The 23,277-nt window shown below is 42.1% G+C and overlaps 1 non-coding gene across 1 annotated transcript; it reads left to right on the top strand.

Annotated features, from left to right (window-relative positions):
- The first annotated feature begins 3,078 nt into the window (after window positions 1–3,078).
- On the top strand, window positions 3,079–3,151 carry trnav-cac (transfer RNA valine (anticodon CAC)). The gene has a single exon. It is a non-coding gene; the product is annotated as a tRNA-Val (tRNA).
- The last annotated feature ends 20,126 nt before the right edge of the window (window positions 3,152–23,277 follow it).

Below are 23,277 nucleotides of genomic sequence, written 5' to 3'. Positions count from 1 at the left end.
AAAGAGCAAAATAAATGAATGAAGTTTCGACTGTCCCTCAGTCACCATATTATCATGTCTTTCATTCTGCAAAATAAAGTTACCGGTTAATAACTGTTGATTATAGCAGTTCTTATTTATTCAAATTAGATGTATGTAATTAATTTAATAAAATTACATTGCATTCATGAATAAGAAACGGTGATATCAAAATTTCTTCTCTAACCGTGAATCGAACCCAGCTCGCAACACTGATAGGATACGTTAAGTTGAATTATTTAATGGTGCCTCGAAAGATGTCACGCTGCTAAATTAAAGTCACTGCTTTAATGTGTTTCGGTGTTGAAGGGGATTGAAAAAAGCCCAGGCTGCGCCCGCGGTGAGACAGATTTCGAACTTAAAAAGAAGTTGGTGCTGTGAAGTAACCGCTGAGCGAAAGCTGACACCGATTAACGGACGAGAAACCGCTCAATATAAAGGATGAGCTCACAAACGTTAATTCCTGTATTCTGTGTCAAAGGACCCCCAAATCCTTGAATATACTCAATGACTGAGCATCCACTGCCCTCTGAGGTTGAGAATTGCAAAGATTCACAAGCCTCTGAGTGAAGAAATGTCTCCTCATCTGACTCTCAAATGGCCGGCCCCTTATCCTGAGACTCTGCCCCCTAGTTCTAGACTCTCCAGCCAGGGGAAACAATCTCTCAACTTCTACCCTTTCAAGCCCTCCATGAAAATTGTATCTTTCAATGAGAACTCCTCTCGTTCTTCTGAACTCCAGAGATTATAGGCAAAATCGACTCAATCTCTCTTCATAGGACAATCCTATCATCATTGAAAACAATCAGGTTTGATTCCCAGTCAGGGATTTCGGTTCTGACAAAGACCATTGAAGTCTGTGAGAATCTTAATAATTGTATTAAAACCAACAAAAATGTGTGTTGCACACTGAAGGAAATTGTAACATGTTTGCTGGGTGGCAGTCAAACTTTAAAAACTTTCTTCATAGATTCATAGATGTATAGCAAAAGGCGACTATTTGACCCAGCGTTTTCGTAGTGTAGTGGTTTTCACGTTCGCCTAACACGCGAAAAGTCCCCGGTGCGAAACCGGGCGGAAACATTTTGTAAATCATGTTCATTTAAATCGTAGAAAAATGGATCAATTCGCATTTGTTATGCAATGTAACAAAGTCCTGTTACATTTCTGTTATTCTGTACAGTTCTGCACAGACACAGAACACTACGGTTTCGCTCGCTCACTTCCGTTTCCAGCCCTGACCGTGCAGACAGCCCCTCTCAAAGTTGCACATTCCGGCTGCTTTCAGTTGAATTGTGAAAGATTATTCAAGGATCCTGCAGCTTTACCTCGGTTCACAACAGCAGATCTAAGCCCCGTTTCTGCAAACTACAAACCATGTTTTCCAGAATTCCAAGGTGTATACGGAACTCAACCATTAAAATTCCCTTCATTAACCACAGGGGTGCAGGCAATTTTCTATGATTCTATAAAAAGTTATTGAAGTTTGACTGTCATCCGGTATACATTTTAGCAATTCCTGCAGTGTGCAACAAAATGTTGTGGGTTGATTAATCATAATAGAAACAGTTATGAAGTGTCTCACAGACTTCAATGATCCCTTAATACCGTTGGTTAACTAAAATCTATCAATTGCAGGTTAAAATGAGCAATTCATATTGCATCTTTGAAAGAGCTATCCAATCAGTCCCACTCCGCTGCTCTTCCCCCATAGCCCTGCTGACACTCCTGCCAGTGGAAACGGTTTCCCCCTTAATTTTGATCACCTCTATTAAATCTCCCCTGACCAGTGAATAATGGAGCTCAACGCGGGCAAGTCTCAGATCATCCACTTGGGGCCTAGCAAAGATCAGTCAGTGTGTGGTCTGAAAACATCATGTGAGAGAATCGGTTTTTTCTGTGAAATAGCCGGCCCCGTTAAATTTTACAAATGTTGCTCCAGATCGCTGCTCTCTCAAGCAATGAACATTTTAAACCATTCTCCTGAAATGCAATGTGTAAAATGAGATATGGGTTAACAGTTCAGGAGATGCAAAGAGCAAAATAAATGAATGAAGTTTCGACTGTCCCTCTGTAACCATATTATTATGTCTTTCATTCCGCAAAATAAAGTTACCGGTTAATTAATGGTGATTAAAGCAGTTCTTATTTATTCACATTAGATGCATGTAATTAATTTAATAAAATTACATCGCATTCATGAATAAGAAACGGTGATATCAAAATTTCTTCCCTAACCGTGAATCGAACCCAGCCTGCAACACTGATAGGAATAAATTATTGAATCATTTAATGGTGCCTCGAAAAATATCACACTACTAAATTAAAATCACTGCTATAATGTGTTTCGGTGTTGAAGGGGATTGAAAAAAGCCCAGACTGCGCCCGCGGTGAGACAGAGTTCGAACTTACAAAGAAGTTGGTGCTGCGAAGTAACCGCCAAGCGAAAGCTGACAACGATTAAAGAAGGAGACAGCGCTCAATATAAAGGAAGAGCTCACAAACGTTAACTTTCTGTATTCTATGTAAAAGGACTCTCAAATCCTTGAATATACTCAATGACTGAGCATCCACTGCCCTCTGAGGTTGAGAATTGCAAAGATCACAAGCCTCTGAGTGAAGAAATGTCTCCTCATCTGAGTCTCAAATAGCCGGCCCCTAATCCTCAGACTCTGCCCCCCAGTTCTAGACTCTCCAGCCAGGGGAAACAACCTCTCAGCTTCTATCCTTTCAAGCCCTCCAAGAAAATTATACCTTTCAATGAGAACACCTCTCGTTCTTTTGAACTCCAAAGACTATAGGCCCAATCTGCTCAATCTCTCCTCATAGGACAATCCTATCATCATTGAAAACAATCAGGTTTGATTCCCAGTCAGGGATTTCAGTTCTGACAAAGATCATTGAAGTCTGTGAGAATCTTAATAATTGTATTAAAACCAACAAAAATGTGTGTTGCACACTGAAGGAAATTGTAACATGTTTGCCGGGTGACAGTCAAACTTTAATAACTTTCGTCAGAGATTCATAGATTTATAACAAAAGGCGACGGTTTTATCCAGTGTTTCCGTAGTGTAGTGGTTATCACGTTCGCCTCACACGCGAAAAGTCCCCGGTTCGAAACCGGGCGGAAACATTTTGTAAATCATGTTCATTTAAATCGTAGAAAAATGGATCAATTCCCATTTGTTATGCAAAGTAACAAAGTCCTGTTACATTTGTGTTATTCTGTACAGTTATGCACACACACAGAACACTACGGTGTCGCTCGCTCACTTCCGTTTCCAGCCCTGACCGTGCAGACAGCCCCTCTCAAAGCTACACAATCCGGCTGCTTTCAGTTGAATTGTGAAAGATTATTCAAGGATCCTGCAGCTTCACTTCGGTTCACAACAGCAGATCGAAGCCGCGTTGCTGCAAACAACAAACCATGTTTTCCAGAATTCCAAGGTGTATACGGAACTCAACCATTAAAATTCCCTTCATTAACCTCAGGGGTTCAGGTAATTTTCTATGATTCTATAACAAGTTATTAAAGTTTGACTGTCATCCGGTATACATGTTAGCAATTCCTGCAGTGTGCAACAAAATGTTGTGGGTTGATTAATGATAATAGAAACAATTATGAAGTGTCTCACAGACTTCAATGATTCCTTAATACCGTTGGTTGACTAAAATCTATCAATCGCAGGTTAAAATGAGCAATTCATGATGCATCTTTGAAAGAGTTATCCAATCAGTCCCACTCCGCTGCTCTTCCCCCATAGCCCTGCTGACACTCCTGCCAGTGGAAACTGTTTCCCCCATAATTTTGATCACCTCTATTAAATCTCCCCTGACCAGTGATTAATGGAGTTCAACGCGGGCAAGTATCAGATCATCCACTTGGGGCCGAGCAAAGATCGGTCAGTGTGTGGTCTGAAAACATCATGTGAGAGAATAGGTTTTTTCTGTGAAGTAGCCGGTCCCGTTAAATTTTACAAATGTTGCCCCAGATCGCTGCTCTCTCAAGCAATTAACATTTTAAACCATGCTCCTAAAATGCAATGTGTAAAATGAGATATGAGTTATCAGTTCAGGAGATGCAAAGAGCAAAATAAATGAATGAAGTTTCGACTGTCCCTCAGTAACCATATTATCATGTCTTTCATTCTGCAAAATAAAGTTACCGGTTAATTAATGGTGATTAAAGCAGTTCTTATTTATTCACATTAGATGCATGCAATTAATTTAATATAATTACATCGCATTCATGAATAAGAAACGGTGATGTCAAAATTTCTTCCCTAACCGGGAATCGAACCCAGCTCGCAACACTAACAGGAATAAGTTATATGAATAATTTAATGGTGCCTCGAAGAATGTCACACTGCTAAATTAAAATCACTGCTATAATGTGTTTCGGTGTTGAAGGGGATTGAAAAAAGCCCAGTCTGCGCCCGCGGTGACACAGAGTTCGAACTTACAAAGAAGTTGGTGCTGCGAAGCAACCGCTGAGCGAAAGCTGAGACCGATTCAAGGGCGAGAAACCACTCAATATAAAGGATGAGCTCTCAAACGTTAACTTTCTGTGTTCTGTGTAAATGGACTCTCAAATCCTTGAATATACTCAATGACTGAGCATCCACTGCCCTCTGAGGTTGAGAATTGCAAAGATTCACAAGCCTCTGAGTGAAGAAATGTCTCCTCATCTGACTCTCAAATGGCCGGCCCCTTATCCTGAGACTCTGCCCCCTAGTTCTAGACTCTCCAGCCAGGGGAAACAACCTCTCAGCTTCTACCCTTTCAAGCCCTCCATGAAAATTGTACCTTTCAATGAGAACTCCTCTCGTTCTTCTGAACTCCAGAGATTCTAGGCCCAATCTACTCAATCTCTCCTCATTGGACAATCCTATCATCATTGAAAACAATCTGGTTTGATTCCCAGTCAGGGACTTCAGTCCTGACAAAGACAATTGAAGTCTGTGAGAATCTTAATAAATGTATTAATACCAACAAAAACGTGTGTTGCACACTGAAGGAAATTGTAACATGTTTGCTGGGTGACAGTAAAACTTTAATAACTTTCTTCATAGATTGATAGATTTATAGCAAAAGGCGACTGTTTTATCCAGTGTTTCCGTAGTGTAGTGGTTATCACGTTCGCTTAACACGCCAATAGTCCCCGGATCGGAACCAAGCAGAAACTTTTTGTAAATCATGTTCATTTCAATCGTAGAAAAATGGATCAATTCGCATTTGTTATGCAATGTAACAAAGTCCTGTTACATTTGTGTTATTCTGTACAGTTGTGCACACACACAGAACTCTACGGTTTCGCTCGCTCACTTCCGTTTCCAGCCATGACCGCGCAGACAGCCCCTCTCAAAGCTGCACATTCCGGCTGCTTTCAGTTGAATTGTGAAAGATTATTCAAGGGTCGTGCAGCTTTACCTTGGTTCACAACAGTAGGTCTAAGCCGCGTTTCTGCAAACTACAAACCATGTTTTCCAGAATTCCAAGGTGTATACGGAACTCAACCATTAAAATTCACTTCATTAACCAGAGGGGTTCAAGCAATTTTCTATGATTCTATAAAAAGTTTTTAAAGTTTGACTGTCATCCGGTATACATGTTAGCAATTCCTGCAGTGCGCAACAAAATGTTGTGGGTTGATTAATGATTATAGAAAAAATTATGAAGTGTCTCACAGACTTCAATGATCCCTTAATACCGTTGGTTAACTAAAATCTATCAACATACACTTAAAATTCGTTTAGGTAAATTTTGACAAGGTTTAAAATTTTAAGTTTTACATTTATATTTCAAAACATTCAATTTGAATTTTAAATCATAGATTCATAGAATCATAGATTGATACGGCACAGAAGGAGCCCATGCAGCCCATTGAGTCTGTGCTGGCACTTTGAAAGAGCTCTTCAAATAATCCTTCTCCCCTGATGTTTCACACAGAATCACACAGAAACCCCACAATGCAGATAGAGGCCATTTCGGCCCATCGAGCCTGCACCGACACATGTCCCACCCGATTCCCGTAACCCCTACACGAACACATATCCCACCCTATCCCCGTAACCCCACGTATTTAATCCCCCGAACACTAAGGGTCAACTTATCATAGCCAATCAACCTAACCTGCACACCTGCAAATTTCTCCTTTACAATGATTTATTCAATTCTCTTTTGAAAGTTACTATTGTGTCTGCTCCACCGCCCTTTCAGGCAGCGCATTCCCGATCACAACAACTGGCTGCGGTAAAAAAAACTCCTCATCTCCCCTCTGGTACCTTTTGCCGGTTAGGTTCAATCGGTGTCCTCCAGTTACCGACCCTCCTGCCACTGGAAACAGATTCTCCTTATTTACCCTTATCAAAACATCTTGTAAATTTACAAACTTCGATTAAATTTCCTCTTAATCTTCTGCGGAAAAACAATTGCAGCTTCTCAGTCGATCAACATAACTGAAGTCAACTCATCCCTGGGGCCACTCGCTCTTTGTGCTTGTCTCTCTTTTTTGTCTCTGTCTGTCAATCTCTTTGTCTCTGCCTCTCTCTTTGTCCCTATCTCTCTCCTTGTCTCTGCCTCTCTCTTTGTCCCTGTCACTCTCTTTGTCTCTGCCTCCCTCTTTGTCCCTGTCTCTCTATATGTCTGTCTGTCTCTTTCTCACTCTGTTCACAGTTAGCTTCTAGTTCTGATCAAATAGTGCAAATTTCAGTTCCACGTTAGTATAGTGGTGAGTATCCCCGCCTATCATGCGGCGAGACCGGGATTCAATTCCACGATGGCAGGTTTTTTTTTAACAACCCCAATTTTTTAATTTCTTCCCAGTTCCTTGAAATGCTCCTTCGAAAAGTTGAACTGAAAAAGTTCAAGTGAAATAATTTTAAAAGATTTACCGACAAAAGAAGAACTGTACAAAAACTTCCTGCACCTGTTCCTCGTTGGAATCGTGCTCCCCTCTATTTCCCTCTCACTGTTGTGTGGGGCAGAGAGGAGTCATACCGGCACAGAATGAGACCATTGAATGCTTAATTAAATTCATTTATTTTGAACATGTGACCATTTATTCTTACTTCCGTGGTGTGAAATGTTATTTATTTGGAGATTTCTATTATGCTTATGGGATTCCGTACATAAAGCATCATAGGAATCCCCTGCGTGATTGGTTGGCCTGGCCAACGGATGCTGCCGAACCATGAGCGCCAATGGTATCCGTGGGCCTTTATGCTTGCGTACGCCAGCAGGCCCAAGACCGCAAGAGTGCGAAGCTCCGGAGACACCAGTTAATTGGGATTTGTTTCTCGGTTCGGAGGCGTAAGCCGGCGCCAAACCTCCGATCGCAATCTCAAGGCCCATCGTATTTTAGGAGGCTGGTTTAAAATGTTTATTACTTACGACATCAGGAATCTGGGGCAAATTTTGTTCAATATAACCGGGCCGGTTATTGCGCAGAATAAAAATCTTCCACTCGAACATATCCACCCGGGCTCGATTTGGGAACTGTTCATGTTGGAGGCGAACATGATCGTCGCTGCACTACGGAAACCGGAGCGTTAGTGTCCACGGAAAAGCGAATCAGCATCGAGCATAAAATATGATGGCGATCATTTTCAGATGCAATGCAGTCAGCCATTACATAAATTGAATAATTTTGCAGTGAAAAGATTTGGAAGTATTACTCGCATCTGTGCCTTTAGTTAAAGTTTGTGGCGTCTGACTCCCGCTCATGTCTCTGAATAAGAAAGGAGAGGCTTGACATTGACCAGACTGCACTGCGCCTGGTGTTTGTGAACTCATCCTTTATATTGAACGGTTTCGCATTCATTGACCGGCGTCAGCATCAGCTCAGCGATTGCTTCGCAGCACCAACTTAATTGTAAGCTCGAACCTCTCTCACCGCGGGCGTTGCATAGTGATTTTATCGTCATTTTCAATCCCCTTCTTCTGCACCGAAACAAATTGTAGCCGTGATTTTAAATCAATGCTGCGTGATTCATAGCGATCACCTTTAAATGATTCAGAAAACCAGTCCTTTCACCTCCGTAACACGGGATCGATTCCTGGTAAGAGAAGTAAATTTTATAACACAGTTTTAAAATCAAAATCTGATGAAATTGACTACATTCAGCTGATGGGAAAATTTAGAATTGTTTTAATTACCATTAATTAACCGATAACTTTCTTTTGCAGAATGAATTAATTAATAGCTTTGCACCATTTAAAAAATATTCTGTTTGTCTATTCTTCCTACCACAGTGAATAACCTCACATTTCCCTACATTATACTCCGTCTGCCGCCTTATTGCCCGCCCAATCACTTAATCTGTCTATAACCCATTGTAGGCTCTTATGTGTCCTCACAGCTTACTTTCCCACCTAGCTTTGTATCATCAGAAAACTTGGATACACTACACTCTGTCCCTTCATCTAAGTCAGTAATATAGACTGTAAATAGCTGAAGCATGCGCACTTGATCCTTGCGGCACCCGACTAGTTACAGCCTGCCAATCTGAAAATGACCCGTTTATCTCTAATCTCTGTTTTCTGTCCGTTAACCAATGCTCTATTCTTGCTAATACATTACCTCCAGTCCCATGAGCCCTTATCTTGTGTAACAACCTGTTACGTGGTGCCTTATCGAATGCCTTTTGGAAATCCAAATATGCTGCCTCCACTGGTTCCCCTTATAGTTCCAATTAATGCCTGAAGCAGAACATCCCGTTGTGCCAATGGAGCCTGTTTGTCGGACATGTAAGGAAGGAGTGTGGTAAGCAGAGAAGTGAAGTGATACTTTGGTAACAAGGTCGGATAATAGAAATAAAGGTGCTGGAAACACTCAGCAGGTCAGGCAGCATCTGTGGAGAGAGAAGCAGAGTTAACGTTTCAGGTCGAAAACCTTCCATCAGAAGGTGGCCAGTTGTGTTAGGTTACACTATTAAACGTGCAAATTGTCACGTAGTAGAGGTAAGGAAAAGATATCAAAAGTTTGGAACAGATACTTTAGAATTCGATAAAGGTTTGAGCAACTTGTACATCGAACTCGGAACTATAAAGTGTTGGAGTTCCTCGGCTAAAATTCGCAAAGATTTGTTTAAAAGCTGTTGTTAATTATACTTCTAATTGTTGCAAGATTAATAAATCTGACATTTATTGTTGCGAACACTTTTCCTGCTCTGCGCGTTTCCCAGCTGTGCTCGGAGCGCCGTCCCCTTCAGTCCATCGCTCACAGGGTCTGTTCCATTCAGCGTTTCTACTTTCTGGACCTTGGTGAAATTTCATAGATTGAAAGGGACGCGTCTCAACCCCGAGATCGTCACCGACTCGCTCACCGGTGCACAGCGACCACACTCTGCTCCCGTGAGATGGAGGCCCAGGAGCTGTTTCAAGCTCCAGTGCAGTTTCAAGCAGAACTCATTCAAAAAATCCAAGTCATTGAGGCGCCTGATCCTTTGCACCTTCCCAACGTGTTGAGATTCATGTGGGGGTGATTTGGGCACGCCTTTCTCCACATTGCAACACTTCAAAGGTACTTCAATGGTTATAAAGCGCTTTGGGACGTCCTGAGTTCGTGAAAAGCTCTGTATCAATGCCAGTGTTTTTTTTTTGCAGAAGTTCGAACAGCAAGTTCATAATTCGCTGGCAATATAAAAGCTCATCGGGGATTTGAACCGGGAACCTCTCGCAAGTTTCAACCAATAACCCCGAAGCGAGAATCATACCTCTAAAGCAACGAGCCAACTGATAAATACTATTGGAAATAAGAGCTAACCATTGTAAAACCATTTTTTCTGTGTGGTTTTACTTGATGAGCAGAGCACTTGAGACCGAGACAATGACTTTGCCTTTTGGACCTGTATTCTGAAGCGCCGTCCGGTCCCAGACCTACAGTTATTGAGCTGTGGTTCAGATATTGGATGTGATAACAATTGTTAAAGAGGAGGTACCAGGAAAGCTGGCTGTATTTATGTCCATAAGTCACCAGGACCAGATGAAATGCATCCTAGGATGCTCAGGGAAGCACAGGTGGAAATTGTGAAGTTACTGGCCACAATCTTCCAATACTCATTGGATACGGCGGTGGTGCCAGACGTCTGGAGAATTGCAAATGTTACACCCTTGTTCAAAAAGGAGTATAAGGTTCAACCCAGCAACTACAGGCCAGTCAGCTTAACGTCGGTAGTCAGGAAGCTTTTCGACAGGGTAATCCTGGACAAAATGACCGGTCACTTGGACAAGTATGGATGAATTAAGGAAAGTCTGCACGGATTTGTTAAAGGCAAATCGTCTTTTACCAACTTGGTTAAATTATTTGATGAGGTGAAAGAAAGGGTTGATGAGGGAAATGCGGTTGATGTGGTGAACATGGACTTCCAAAAGGCACTTGATTAAGTGCCGCATAACAGGCTTGCCAGCAAAGTTGAAGCCCATGGAATAAGAGGGACAGTGCCAGCATGGATGTGAAATTGGCTAAGAGACAGGAAACAGAGTAGTGGTGAACGGTTATTTCTCTGACTGGAGGAAGGTGTTCCCCAGGGGTCGGTACTAGGACCACGGCCCATCTTGACATATATTAATTATTTGGAGTTAGGTGTCCAGGGCACAATTTCAAAACTTGCTGATAATACAAAACTTGGAAGTATAGTGAGCAGTGAGGAGTGTAGTGATAGACTCCAAGTGGACATGGACAGGCTGGTGGAATGGGCGGACATGTGGCAGATGAAGTTAAATGCAGAAAACTGTGAAGTGATACATTTTGTTTGGAAGAATGAGGAGAGGCAATATAAATTAAAGGATACATTTCCAAAGTGGGTGCAGGAACAGAGAGACCTGGGGGTATATGTGCACAAATCATTGAAGGTGGCAGGACAGGTTGAGAAATCAGTTTAAAAAGCTTATGGAATCCGGGGCTTTACAAATAGAGGCATAGAGCACAAAAGCAAGGAAGTTATGATGAACCTTTATAAAACGCTGGTTCGGCCACAACTGCAGTATTCATGTTCCAGAAAATGTTATTCTGTGCAATAACCGGTCCTGTTAAATTGAACAAAAGTTGCACAAGACTCCTGGTGACATAAGCAATGAACATTTTAAACCAGACTCCTGAAATACATTGGCCTGGAAATTGCGATCGGGGGCTCGCCACCGGCTAAGGCCTCGGAATCGAAAAACAAATCCGAATTACCTGGTGTCTCCGGAGCTTCAGACTCTTGCTGCCCTGGGCCTGCTGCCGTCCGCCTGCATAAAGGCCCACGGATCCCAGGGGCGCACACAGTTCGCAAGCATCCCTGAGATCACATGGGCCAGATCAACCAATCAAAAAGGGGGGTTCCTATGAGGATAATGGGGATTCCATTTATGTACAGAAACCCCATAACATAGTCGACATCTCCAAATAAATAACATTTCACACCACGGAAATAAAAATAAATGATGACTTGTTCAAACTTAATGAAATTAATTAAACATTTAAAATACAATTTTTAATTTTATGAAATATATATTTGAACATTTTAAAACGGGCCAGAGTTTACCTAAACTAATTTAAAATGTATGTATGTGTATATCATTAAAAAAAAAAATTAACATTTATTTTCACCCGTGCACTGGCAAAAGAAGGTCGTACGCCTGCTATTAGGCTGGATAGCTCTTTCGACCAACGTGGACACGAAGGGCCGAATGGCCTCTTTCTGTGCCGTAAATTTCTATGATTCTATTACCAGGTGTAAGGGTTTCCTGGGCATCCGCTGGGCAGTAGTTAGCCCAACTCTGCACCAGCAAAAGTGATGTTGTAGCGGATGCGGTGGCTCGGTCCAAGCGAAACTTGACAGATCACAAGTTCTGGCCTTTCGGGCGTGCGGAAACCTGGAACTTGCGGGGGATTCTGAAGGCGTACGAGAGCCTACGCTGTGCATTCGCTGTCGGAAGCACCGTAAAATCCGGGCCATGGTGTAAAATGAGATATGCATAACAGTTCATCACATAGAAAGCACAATACACGTTATTGAAGTATCTTTAGCATTTAATTCATTCTGCAAATTAAGATCATCGGTTAATTAATGGTAATTAAAACATTTGTTCACATTAGATACATGTAAGTAATTTTAAATTAATTAAAAACTGTTACAAAAATTGTATCTCTGACCAGGAATCGAACTCCAGTCGCGGCGATGAAAGTGCCGAATTCTAACCACTAGACTACCAGGGAACACGGAAGCCTAATGCGATAGTTGTAAATAGAATGGGTCAATCCGTATTGGATACAAATTCGTTTTGATTGTTTACATCAAAAAGCATTTCATGACACTGCGGCTTACAAATCTAGTTACATGTACCTGAAGCTATGATAAATTGACCCGTAGTGTTAGGGGGATTAAATACGTGGGGTTACGGGGATAGGGTGGGATATGTGTTGGTGTAGGGGTTACGGGGATCGGGTGGGATATGTGTCGGTGCAGGGCTCGATGGGTCGAAATGGCCTCTATCTGCACTGTGGGGTTTCCGTGATTCTGTGATTCTGTGATTTATTGGGGTGCATTTATCTTCATTCGAAACCTCAGTAAAATGCTCCAACCTCTTCTGTTTCCCTCATACCAGCTGTGCAACAGCCACGACTCAAATGTAACCTCACACGGCGCGCTGGCGTCTTCCAGTTCTATATCTGTATATAGAGAATTAATGACGAAAGGTCATCGACCTAAAGATTACACATACATGTATAAATATTTATAGCATTCTGGACTCAACATCGAGTTCAACAATTTCAGACCATAACCTCTGCTCCTATTTTTTCAGATGGCACCTGTTGATGATTCTGCCATTCCCATTTACACCTCCTCTGGTCCCATCTCTCCTTCCTTTACTTGTCCCATTGCCATCTCCTTTTGCCTCGCACCTTCATCCCTTTTGTCATTTAATCTCTCCTGCCTTCCACCTTATCACTAATATTGCCTCTTGCTGTTTCCTCCCCTCCCCCATTTGCCTAAAATCTATTTCATCTCTAACTTCTCCCAGTTCTGACGAAAGGTCATCGACCTGAAACGTTAACTCTGTTTCTCTCTCCACAGATGCTGCCTGACTTGCTGAGTATTTCTAGAATTTTCTGTTTTTATGTCAGATTCCCAGCCTCTGCAGTATTTCGCTATTGCATACTTTACTCCAAATAGACTCACATGCATTGATAAATATTGTGACGGTGCAATGCAACGTTCCCTAGTGGTTAGGATTCAGCGTTCTCTTGGATTTGATTCCAGGTCAGGGGGGTAACAGTTTTTAATTCGAGACCTGATTTAAATGAATTACATGACTTTCATGTGGAAAAAAGAATAATTGGTTTAAACATCATTTATTAATCCATAAAGTTATTTTGTGGAACTTCAATCATTTAATTAGCCCTCAGCATGTGATGAACCTTTATCCCGAGCTCATTGTATTTTAGGAGCCTTGGTGTAAAATGTTGAGTGTTTATGACACGGACCCAGCCGCAGAATCGCCACTGTGAAAGTAGGAAACTGCTCGAAATACACAACAGGGCGGGCAGTTTGTGAAAAACAATTAAACTTTTGGCGTGTAGACTTTTCACAGAAATGGAACCAGCTTCGTGTGACAATATCAGGTGTGAATGTGTGTATATGGGTGGCATGTTTCTATATCAAGTGAGTGTTTGTGTTCTGATGCGATCCTTTGCATGTCATTGAGTCATAGAGTCATAGCGGCACAGAAGGAGGCCATTCGAGTCCGTGCCGGCTCTCTGTGGAGCAATCCAGTCAGTCCCATTCCCCCTGCTCGATCCCCGTAGCCCTGTAAATTTATTTCCCTCAAGAACATAAGAACATAAGAACATAAGAAATAGGAGCAGGAGTAGGCCAATCGGCCCCTCGAGCCTGCTCCACCATTCAATAAGATCATGGCTGATCTGATCCTAACCTCAAATCTTCCATCACTCTGCATCCACCCGAACCCATGTGATCTCCCGGGAGAGGCGAAAAACCAGATAAAGACCCAATGGCCAATTTGGGAGAAAAAAATCTGGGAAATTCCTCTCCGACCCATCTAGGCGATCGAAATTCTTCCAGGAGATCACTCTGCCCCTATATTTTCTACAGTACTTACCTTCTGTAAAGGCGATCTCCACCCCAGCCAGGAACAGGAATAAAACCATCTCCTGAAATCTAACAGAATTAGAACACAGTAGGAGCAGAACAAGGCTACACGGCCCCTGGGCCCGCTCCACTACCCACAGGGCCATGACCATTCCGAACCCAGACTCATGTCCAATTTCCTGCCCGCTCCCCGTAACCCTTTATTCCCTTTACTTCTAGGAAACTATCTATTTCTGTTTTAAATTTATTTAATGATGTAGCTTCCACAGCTTTCTGGGGCAGCAAATTCCACAAACCTACCACCCTCTGAGTGAAGAAGTTTCTCCTCATCTCAGTTTTGAATGAGCAGCCCCTTATTTTAAGATTATGCCCCCTAGTTCTAGTTTCACCCATCATTGGGAACATCCTCACCGCATCCACCCGATCAAGCCCCTTCACAATCTTATATGTTTCAATAAGATTGCCTCTCATTCTTCTGAACTCCAATGAGTAGAGTCCCAATCTACTCAACCTCTCCTCATATGACCACCCCCTCATCCCCGGGATTAACCGAGTGAACCTTCTTTGTACTGACTCGAGAGCAAGTATGTCTTTTCTTAAGTATGGACACCAAAACTGTATGCAGTATTCCAGGTGCGGCCTCACCAATACCTTGTACAACTGCAGCAATACCTCCCTGTTTTTATATTCCAACCCCCTAGCAATAAAAGCCAACATTCCATTGGCCTTCTTAATCACTTGCTGCACCTGCATACTAACTTTTTGGGTTTCGTGCACCAGGGCCCCCAGATCCCTTTGTACTACAGTACTTTCCAGTTTCTTGCCATTAAGATAATAACTTGCTCTATGATTTTTCCTGCCAAAGTGCATAACCTCACACTTTCCAGTATTGTATTCCATCTGCCAAATCTCTGCCCACTTACTTAGCCTGTCTATGTCCCTTTGCAGGTTTTTTATGTCCTCCGCACTCACTACTTTCCCTCCCATCTTTGTATCATCTGCAAACTTTGATATGTTACTCTCGGTCCCCTCCTCCAAATCGTTAATATAGATTGTAAAGAGTTGGGGACCCAGCACTGACCCCTGCGGAACACCACTAGTTACTGGTTGCCAATCTGAGAACGAACCATTTATCCCAACTCTCTGCTTTCTGTTAGAGAGCCAATCCTCCACCCACGCCAGAATATTACCCCCAATCCCGTGATTTTTTATCTTGAGCAATAATCTTTTGTGTGGCACCTTGTCAAATGCCTTTTGGAAGTCTAAATACACTACGTCCACTGGTTCCCCTTTATCCACCCTGTATGTTACTTCCTCAAAAAACTCAAGCAAATTTGTTAAACATGACTTCCCCTTCATGAAACCATGCTGAGTTTGCCCTATTAAATTATGTTTATCCAAATGTCCCGTTACTGTCTCCTTAATAATGGACTCTAACATTTTACCAGCCACAGATGTTAGGCTAACAGGTCTATAGTTTCCAGCCTTCTGCCTACTACCCTTTTTAAATAAGGGTGTTACATTAGCAGTTTTCCAATCTGCCGGGACCTTTGCTGAGTCCAGTGAGTTTTGGAAAATTATTACCAATGCATCCACAATCCCTACCGCAATTCCCTCAAGACCCTGGGATGCAAGCCATCAGGTCCAGGGGATTTATCCGCCTTGAGTCCCATTATTTTACCAAGTACCACTTCCTTAGTGATTTTAATCGTATTTAGTTCCTCCCCCCCTAGAGCCCCCTGTTTGTCCAGTGTTGGGATATTCTTAGAGTCCTCTACTGTAAAGACTGATACAAAATAATTGTTCAGTGTTTTTGCCATCTCCATGTTTCCCACCATTAATTTCCCGGTCTCATCCTCTAAGGGACCAACATTTACTTTAGCCACCCTTTTTCTTTTTATATAACTATAGAAACTTTTACTGTCTGTTTTTATATTTTTTGCTAATTTACTTTCATAATCTATCTTCCCTTTCTTAATCAATCAAGTGCCTATCCAGTCTCCCATTGTGTGTCAGTTGTACATTTAATCCATCAGGTTATCAATATATAAATATCTGTGTTTGAAAGTGAGATTCTTCTAAATGGATTTTAGGTGTATCAGTGAGCTGGTGATGAATAAATGTGATTGTATCTGTGTGTTATTTCTCAATGTATTTGTGTGTATCTGTGTTCTGTATAAATGTATTTGCGTGGCATTTAAAAGGAATACAGACATAAAGAGCCAGAACATGCTTTTTGAATGAGACAGATTCCCCCAAATAAATAAATCAATAACACAGATGCATGGAAATCTTGGATAAGTACCTGAAGGAAATAAAATGTGCAGGGCTACGGGGAGAGGGAGAGGGAGTGGGACTAGCTGAAGGGCTCTTGCAGAGAGCCGGCACGGGCTGGACGGGTCGAATGGCCACCTTCTGTGCTGTATCCATTCTCTGATTCTATGATGTCGATCTACCTGTAAGTGGTGAAAGGCGACGACAGTGATTCACCACCATCTCGGTGATGGGCAATAAATGCTGGCCTTGCCAGCGAGACCTACATCCCAGGAACGAATATAAAAAATATATCTAATACCAGTACTCATTGTTTTGATTTAACAAATAAGATATTAATTGTCCAGACTGATATGAGCTGTAAAAGAATAGTGACCCCGACGTGATTTGAACACGCAGCCTTCTGATCTTGAAGTCAGACGCGCTACCGTTGCGCCAGGAGGTCAAGACAGATTTTGCTCCGTATTCAAGTTCATATATACAGAAGTATCATACCTGGTTCCTGGTGGTCGAATGACACTCACCTGCTTTCGATTCTCAATCGAGGAATTTATGTTGACACAAGATTTGGGAACAGTAAATTACAGAAAGATAATTCAAGTCTGTGGGACGAGTGATAATTGCTTTAATCTTGGTTAATAAATCCATTACTTTCTGTTACAGATTTCGGTTACAGACGCTCTTTGCGTGACATTTGTTCCGCGTTTAATCTTGCAAACTGGGAGAGATCGCTGATCGCGGGGAGACAGTGGGTGCTTCAGCGGCCCCACTGTCAGGATGTGGAAGGATTCACGTTAGGGGTGTGCGGGGGGAATCAGTGACATTTTTTGTAAAGGGCAGCGGGGGAGAAGGACTGAGAGCATTCAGTGTGGGACAGAAGCTGTTTAAATTGAGGCAGCACATTGCCGATCAGCACAGAGGGAGTTAACTGACTCAGTGCCCCTCTGCTGCTGCTACAGAGCCTTGCTGTGGCGAACAAACAGAGGCGAATTTATTCTCCTGTCAAAAGGGCCACAGCGGCTTCTACCTTGTTCTTTAATTGCTCTTTATTTCACTTCACTGAGTTACATATATTTCTTATGGCTAAAGGGATCAAGGAATATGGGGAGAAGGCAGGGACAGGGCACTGAATTTGGATGATCAGCCATGATCTCATTGAATGACGGAGCAGGCTCGACAGACCGAATGGCCTACTCCTGCTACTACCTTCTATGTTTCTCTGTTTCTATGAATAGATAACTTTGAGTGAGAGAAAACTGATCCAGAAATATAATCTATTAATCTGCAGGGTGGCCGTCAGTAAGAAGCCTTTTCTCTCTGGATCCGGTAGCGGTTCTGGTTTCAGGCTCAAGGTTGCCGGTACTGTCGATAGACTTTTGTTCAGTAAGGGTATTAAGGGTTAAGGGACCAAAGCGGGTAGCTGGAGTGAAGATACAGACTAGCCCTGATCTAATTCAATGACGGAACAGGCTCGAGGGGCTGAATGGCCTCCTCCTGTTCCTATGCAGTCGCTGCAATGCAATGTACTCGATGCTGGACGGTTTCTGGTGTGTAATAGTTATCGCATTCCGCTAACACACGAAAACTCAATGGTTCGAAAGTGGGTAGAGGCAATTTAATGCCTTTTCTCCATTCAAGATTACTAAATATGAAAACAGGAATAATTTACATGTTTGTACAAATAAAACACGCATTGTCAGGCGAATTATACCTTTCAAATGGCAGCGTTACAGTGAGTGAAGTAATTCTCAATAATATGTCCCATATAGGACACAGTTTGGGTTACGGTACTGTAAGCAGGGTTTGGGGGAAATTGGCATGATTTAGGGAATCTCCCCCTCGCGTGTCGCTACATTAAAGAGGTTCAGAATGTGGAAGCAAAACAACACAGATTAATAGGAAAACACAGGGTGAGCGACGGGATTCAAAGTGCAGTTTCAATCGGTCTGTCTGGGTGTCCTTTCAATAACTAACAAAGAAAGCGCGTCTCCAAAAATGTCCCACACCGTGTTATGATTCAGGAAACTGGGACGGAAGTAGAAATAAGAAAAAAAAACAGAGTGATATAGAGAAGAGTAAGAGAGAAGGGGAAAAATACTGTTTCCACGGAGAACTAATGCAGAGACTCCTCTGCTGCGCCTGGGGTGGCCTCCTGCAGCCCGGATACATTAACATCCTAACAGCTCATTAACTGTACGAGTGGGACCGGGCGGCGCTTCAGAAGTCAGGGCGAAAAGGCAAAGACACTGTGTCGGTCTCAAGTGCTCTGCTCATCAAGAATAGCCACACACACAAAATGGTTTTAGCATGGTTACCTCTTATCTGCATTACCGCCAATCAGTCGGCTCTTTGGTCTAGGGGGTATGATTCTCGCTGCTTGAAACTTGCGAGATATTGTGGGTTGAAATCCTGGACGTGCACTACTTTTGTCCACGGATTTTGAACTTGCAGTTGAAACTATTGCAAAGAAAGTCTCCCATTGACACATCGCTTTTCACGAGCTCAGGACAGCCCAAAGCGCTTTACAACCATTGCAGTATCTTTGAAGTGTTGTAAGGTGGGGAAAGATGTGCCCAAATTCCCCCCACGTGAATCTCAACTCTTTGGGAAGGAGTTTGGTGGAAAGACTCAGGCTCCTCAATGACTTGGACTTTCTTTGAATGAGTTCTGCCTGTAAATGCACTCGAGCTTGAAACAGCTTCTGGGCCTCCATCTTACGGGAGCAGAGTGTGGTCGCTGTGCAGCGGTTAGCGAGTCGGTGACGAGCTCGGGGGTGAGACACGTCGCTTTCAAACTATGAAATTTCACCAAGGGCCAGAGAATAGAAACGCTGAATGGAATAGTCCCTGTGAGCGATGGGTTGAAGGGGACGGCGCACCGAGCACAGCTGGAGAACGCGCAGTGCAGCCAAAGTGTTCGCAACATTAAATGTCAGAGTTATTAATCCTGCAATAATTAGACATATAATTAACAACAGCATTTAGACAAATTCTTGCGAATTTTAACCGGAGAACTCAAATACTTTATAGTTCCGATCTCGATATACAAGTTAATCAAACCTGTATCGGATTCTAAAGTATCTGTTCCAAACGTCACTTTTACATCCTTTCCTCGCCTCTTCTACGCGGCCCCTCAAAATATTACAGCTGTTCAAATGGATGCATCACCTCACCTAATACAAATTCTCGAACTGATATATTATCTCAAATTAATACACCTCAAAAAAATATAGCACCTCAAACTAATACAGCACCTCAAACTAATCGAGCACCTCAAACAAATACAGGTCAAACTAATATGGCACAACAAATTATTACACCACCTCAAACTAGCACACCTCAAAATAATACACTACCTCCAACTAATACAAATTCTCAAACTAATACACTATGTCATAATAATACAACACCTCAAGCTAATACACTGTGTCAAAATAATACAACACCTCAAAATAATACAGCCCCTCAAAATAATATCGCGGCTCAAACTAATGCAACAGCTCAAAATCATACACCTCAAAATAGTACACTACATCAAACGAATACAAAACCTCAGATGAATACAGCAACTCAAACTAATACAGCCCCTCAAACTAATAAAGCACCTCAAACTAATGCAGCACCTCAAAATAGTACACTACATCAAACAAATACAAAACCTCAAACTAATACAGCACCTCAAACTAATACAGCGCCTCAAACTAATAGAGCATCTCAAACTAATAGAGCACCTCAAACTAATACAGCAACTCAATCAAATACAGCACCTCAAACTAATACAGCGCCTCAAATTAATACAGCACCTCAAACTAATACAGCACCTCAAACTAATACAACACCTCAAACTAATACAGTGCTTCAAATTAATACAGCACCTCAAACTAATACAACACCTCAAACTAATACAGCGGCTCAAACTAATACAGCACCTGAAACTAACACAGCCCCTTAAACTAATACAGTGCATCAAACTAATGTAGCACCTCAAGTCATAGAAAGATAGAGGATAGGAGCAGGAGTAGGCCATTCGGCCCCTCGATCCTGTTCCTTCATTCAATGAGATCATGGCTGATCATCCAAATTGAGTACCCTGTTCCTGCCTGCTCCCCATATCCCTTGATCCCTTTAGCCTTAAGAAATATATCTAACTCCTTCTTGAATATATTTAATAAATTGGCCTCAACTGCCTTCTCTGGTAGAGAATTCCACAGGTTCACCACTCTCTGGGTGAAGAAATTCCTCCTCATCTCAGTCCTAAATGGCTTACCCCTTATCCTTAGACTGTGACCCCTGGTTCTGGAGTCTCCCACCATCGGGAACATCCTTACTGCATCTAGTCTGTCTATTCATGTTAGAATTTTTTAAGTTTCAATGAAATCCCCTCTCATTCTTCTAAACTCCAGCGAGTATAAGCCGAATCGACCCAAACTCTCCTCATACGTCATTCCTGCCATCCCAGGTAAATCAATAGAGCATGTAAAACTAATAAAGCACCTCAAACTAATACGGCACCCCGAACTAATACAGCACCTCAAACTAATACAGCCCCTTAAACTAATACAGCACCTCAAACTAATACAGTGGCTCAAACTAATACAGCGCCTCAAACTAATATGGCACCTCAAACTAATACAGCCCCTCAAACTAATACAGCGCCTCAAAGTAGTACAGCAATGCAAACTAATACAGACCCTCAAACTAATACAGCACCTCAAACTAAAAGATCACCTCAATCTAATACAGCACCTCAAAATAATGCAGCACCACAAACTAATACAGCCCCTCCAACTAATACGGCACCTCAAACTAATACAGCACCTCAAACTAAAAGAGCACCTCAAACTAATACAGCACTGCAAACTAATAAAGCACCTCAAACTAATACAGCACCTCAAACCAATACAGCGCCTCAAACTTATACAGCACCTCAAAGTAATAGCGCACCTCAAACTAATACAGCACCTCATTCTAATACAGCATCTCAAACTAATACAGCACCTCAAAGTAATACAGCACCTCAAACCAATACAGCGGGTCAAACTAATAAAGCAACTCAAATTAATGCAGCATCTCAAACTAATACAGCACCTCAGACTAATACAGTGCCTCAAACTAATACAGCACCTTAAACTAATACAGCACCTCAAACTAATACAGCACTTCAAACTAATACGGCACCTCAAACTAATACATCACCTCAAACTAATACAGCAACTCAAAATAATAAAACACATCAAACTAATACAGGATGTCAAAATAATACAGCGCCTCAAACTAATACAGCACCTCAATCTAATACAGAGCCTCAAACTAATACAGCACATCAAATGAATACGGCGCCTCAAACTAATACAGCACCTCAAACTAATACAGCACCTCAAACTAATACAGCACCTCAAACTAATACAGAGCCTCAAACTAATACAGTGCCTCAAACTAATACAGCACCTCAATCTAATACAGCACATCAAATGAATACGGTGCCTCAAACTAATACAGCACCTCATACTAATGCAGCATCTCAAACTAATACAGCCCCTCAATCTAATGCAGCACCTCAAACTAATACAACACCTCAAATTAATACAGCACCTCAAACTAATACTGTGCCTCAAACTAACACAGCGCCTCAAACTAACACAGCCCCTTAAACTAATAGAGGGCATCAAACTAATGTAGCACCTCAAGTCATTGAATGATAGAGGATAGGAGCAGGTGTCGGCCATTCGGCCCCTCGATCCTGTTCCTTCATACAATGCGATCATGGCTGTTCATCCAAATTGAGTACCCTGTCCCTGCCTTCTCCCCATTTCCCTTGATCCCTTTAGTATTAAGAAATATATGTAACTCCTTTTTGAATATATTTAATAAAGTGGCCTCAACTGCCTTCTGTGGTAGAGAATTCCACAGGTTCACCACTCTCTGGGTGAAGAAATTCCTCCTCATCTCAGTCCTAAATGGCTTACCCCTTATTCTTAGACTTTGACCCCTGCTTCTGGAGTCTCCCACCATCGGGAACATCCTTACTGCATCTAGTTTGTCTATTCATGTTAGAATTTTTTAAGTTTCAATGAAATCCCCTCTCATGCTTCTAAACTCCAGCAAGTATAAGCCCAATCGACCCAATCTCTCCTCATACGTCATTCCTGCCATCCCAGGTAAATCAATAGAGCATGTAAAACTAATAAAGCACCTCAAACTAATATGGCACCTCAAACTAATACAGCACCTCAAACTAATACGGCACCTCAAACTAAAACAGCACCTCAAACTAATACAGCACCTCAAACTAATACAGTGCCTCAAACTAATACAGCGCCTCAAACTAATATGGCACCTCAAACTAATACAGCACCTCAAACTAATACAGCACTTCAAACTAATACAGCACCTCAAACTAATACAGACCCTCAAACTAATACAGCGCCTCAAACTAGTACAGCAATGCAAACTAATACAGACCCTCAAACTAATACAGCACCTCAAACTAAAAGATCACCTCAATCTAATACAGCACCTCAAAATAATACAGCACCTCAAACTAATACAGCCCCTCCAACTAATACGGCACCTCAAACTAATACAGCACCTCAAACTAAAAGAGCACCTCAAACTAATACAGCACTGCAAACTAATACAGCACCTCAAACTAATACAGCACCTCAAACCAATACAGCGCCTCAAACTAATACAGCACCTCAAATAATACCGCACCTCAAACTAATACAGCACCTCAATCTAATACAGCATCTCAAACTAATACAGCACCTCAAAGTAATACAGCACCTCAAACCAATACAGCGGGTCAAACTACTAAAGCACCTCAAATTAATACAGAATCTCAAACTAATACAGCACCTCAGACTAATACAGCGCCTCAAACTAATACA

This window comes from Somniosus microcephalus, unplaced genomic scaffold (genome assembly GCF_052327205.1).
Source record: "Somniosus microcephalus isolate GS21.2 unplaced genomic scaffold, FLI_Smic_1.0 unresolved_chr4, whole genome shotgun sequence".
In the NCBI taxonomy this organism is placed as follows: domain Eukaryota; kingdom Metazoa; phylum Chordata; class Chondrichthyes; order Squaliformes; family Somniosidae; genus Somniosus; species Somniosus microcephalus.
Note: the sequence above shows the minus strand (reverse complement) of the source record. Positions and strands in the feature narration are given on the sequence as shown.